The sequence below is a fragment of the Nematolebias whitei genome, chromosome 1 (genome assembly GCF_014905685.2).
Source record: "Nematolebias whitei isolate Nwh7 chromosome 1, NemWhi1, whole genome shotgun sequence".
NCBI classification, from domain to species: Eukaryota; Metazoa; Chordata; class Actinopteri; order Cyprinodontiformes; family Rivulidae; genus Nematolebias; species Nematolebias whitei.
Genome location: NC_056498.1, coordinates 21146852 through 21150376, shown reverse-complemented (window position 1 = coordinate 21150376; position 3525 = coordinate 21146852).

The window sequence follows — 3525 nt, the reverse complement described above, 5'->3', positions numbered from 1 at the left end:
TGTATATATATGTATATGTATGTATATATATGTATATGTATGTATATGTATGTATATGTATGTATATGTATGTATATGTATGTATATGTATGTATATGTATGTATATGTATATGTATATATATGTATGTATATGTATATGTATGTATATGTATGTATATGTATATGTATATGTATATATATGTATATATATATATATATATATATATATATATATAGATATGTGTGTGTGTGTGTGTATATATGTATAAAACCCTTCCCACAGTCTTGCAATATTCTAATCAATGTTTCTAAACTTTAAATGCTCTAAAAGAGCAAAGAATGTCGTGATATCTCTCTCTGTCTCCGCTGTTCTTTCACACCTGCAAACGCACATGGCCATGCCCACTTCTCCGCTCTGCACGGATAACAGCTGATCAGCTGTTAAGCTGCAGGAGGAAGCTTATCCTGCAGTGTGGGCTGCACAAATATGCAGCAGGTGCTAAATAATTAAAAATAATTTATTTAAAATAAAAATTCCATGCCGATCATTTGGCTCATCTATCAATCTGCCAATTGTGTATCATGTACAATCTTATTTTTAAAAACCACGATAGAGCGAGTCTGCGAAAAACAAACTGCGAAAACTCAAAAGTCAAGATTGCAAGTCTCTGCGACTCCAAAGACTAAATCGAGAAGCCATAAAAACAGTTTCAGACATTCTGAAATCTCTCTTTTGAATGCCTTTCATCAACTCGTCCAAGCAGGTAAAATGAAAGTGTAAGAAACACAAGACAACTTTGGGAGGGATTGTCAGCTCATGAAACCAAATTATGACAAGATGTTTGGCTGATTGGTAATTCAAACTGATAATGAATAGATGGAATCTGTAATCAAATTGAAACATAATTATGGCACTTTGTAACTAAAACAAATTGTACATCATTTGCAGAAATATGTAAATGTTGCTATTTATTACAGTTATGCAATGTGTTGTAAGCAGGGGTGGAAGTAACGAATTACAAATACTCACGTTACGTAATTAAGTAGATTTTTTTGGGTACTTGTACTTTTATGAGTATTTCTTTCAAGTGTGTAATTTTACTCATACCTAAGTACAATTTAGACCATGCAATCTACTTCACTACTTTTAAAATCAGAAGTCGTCACTGAGGGCGACCACAATTTGAATTAATATTCAGTCCTTTCATCTACATCTTTGTAGCCAATAAGGCTCTCAGATCGCAAACATGCCAATTACTTATGATGTAAGCAAAGGACAACTCTGTAGAGTAGAGTCATTTTTAGATTCTACTCTTCACAGCCAAACAAAGCCAGATAAACTCTGGTAACTTAAAAAACAGCTCCTGCTGACACTGAACAAAATGTTCAGGAAGTAATGGGTGACAGAAATGTCAGTCCTGTTGTTCGCAGTGCATTTGGAAAAGCTTAAACTGTTCTATGCCGGTTCAAAAACATTTAGTCTTTCTTTTCACAAACACAATTCCTGCTTTATCTACATTTGTTTCCAAAATAAATGGCCTTAGTGTAGTTTTTCTATACTTTATTGTTCGTCTGAGAAATGTGCTTTGAATGTAGCTATTATATACAGTAAATCGAATTGAATGCCTTCTATTGACAACATAATAAAACATAAATTGGTTAAAAATTAATTAATACTCTGCCCGTACTTTTACTTGTAACCGAGTACAATTTAAGCAGTGTAACAGCACTTGTACTTGAGTACAACTTTTCAGTACTCTTTCCACCTCTGGTTGTAAGTACAAATTCAGTGCGACTCTGTGTAAAAATGTGCATATTTTCTCACAATTATATGTCTCAAACTGGACAGATCCAGCCCAGTGAGTTTCAGGCCTTAACCAATCTTAAAACGAGATGTTTGGGCCAATGCCTAACTTTGTGTTTTAATCTTCTCGTTTTCCAATTGTCGTTTATTTATTTCTAACTGGTGGAGAAGGTGTCTTATACATGCATGTACCAGAGTTTTGGTTTCAGATTATGACAGTTCCTCTGCAGTGATGAGGGAAGCCTGCTGTCATCTGCATGAGTCAGGTTACTGTAACATGTCTGTCTGCGCAGCGCTGCCAATGCAGCGGACAGACTGCTCAGCAAAGGACTGAACTCTGTCCAGCTCTTGAGCGTCATGCTCGATCGCACTCCTCCTACACAACACAGGGCAGAAAGCAGCCCACCCCTACACATGCAAACACACACATAAAAATATGCACATTTGGTCATGCCACCTTCAAAAATTAACAAGCCAAACTCAGCAGTCACAGACTTTATGTAGGTAGGCTGGATAATCAAAGCCAGGACGTTAAAAGCAATCCATTTTCTGACAGACTCGTCTGCATAAAAAGAAAAACAATGGAAACTGAAAATCAGCAGTCATGAAAAGTCACAAAACGCCACTTACAGTAATGTGCCTCACTAATTTAACAAACAAAACAACAGCAAGGAAGTGGGAACATCACATCTACTCCTACGCCTGCAGGCAGGCAGGCAGGATGGCACTTCAGATTGAAAGTTATATAACAACACTGGTATGAGATTACACTCAGTTTGGCCTCAGAGGGGTTACGAGAGAGGAAAATAGTCAAATTAAAAAGTCTGAGTGGCCTATTGAGTGGGAAAAAGTGCAGCTTGAACAGAAACGAGTGGAGAAGCTAATATTTCCAGGGACTGTGGAACTGACAGAGCTGGATCCAAAATATATAATTAAAAACAAAACAAAATCCCAGCTTTCAAATAATTGATTCTATAGTTTAGATTTTTACACACTTTTTTCTTTAATCCTTTATTTAAAACATGTTAAAGTTCCTCCTCTGTGGATAGAAAACTCTTCTGTGGATGTAACTTACCCCTCAGTTTGAGTTCGGGCACATGTTTTTGCTGTAACATATAGATTTGGGACTTTTGCGTAACAACGGATCGATTAATCAATAGGAACGTGAGGGAGGCTCCGCGCGGCACTCCGAGCTGCATTGTTTACTAAAACGTCCCCTGCTGACCGGAAACGACGTGAAACAACAAACGCCGACGCGCTTTGAACTTAAGAAGCGATGGAGACCTTCAAAGGGAGGAGGATCATTCTCCAACTGCAGGTGTTCTGCAACTCTGCAGGAAGTTTCCTTTTCTTCCTCTCACTCTCTCTCTCTTAAGTCTTGGCGAGCAGCTGCGTTTGTCTGTGTTGGACGCAAATTCCGCCTCAGAAATGTGTGCCTTACCTTGTTTGTGAAGGTGTGAACAGGTGTTGGGAGCTCTGCAGTCTGCAGTCAGGCGTCCTGGCGAGTTTAGCGGAGCTGTTTGCCCGAGCTGAGGCTCTGAGTCCGGCGGAGCACCATGCTGTGTGCGGGGCTTGTCAGGAAAATGCTCACCAGCACGCTGGTGGTGACAAGGCGGAGGAGAGCGGTGGTGTTCTGCTTTTTTTTAATTCTCTCTGAGCATCCGAAGTGATGCATAGTCACAGCAGAGACAGCCTGTGTGCCCCCCGCTCTCCCGCCTCCCTGACTCTGACACACACACAC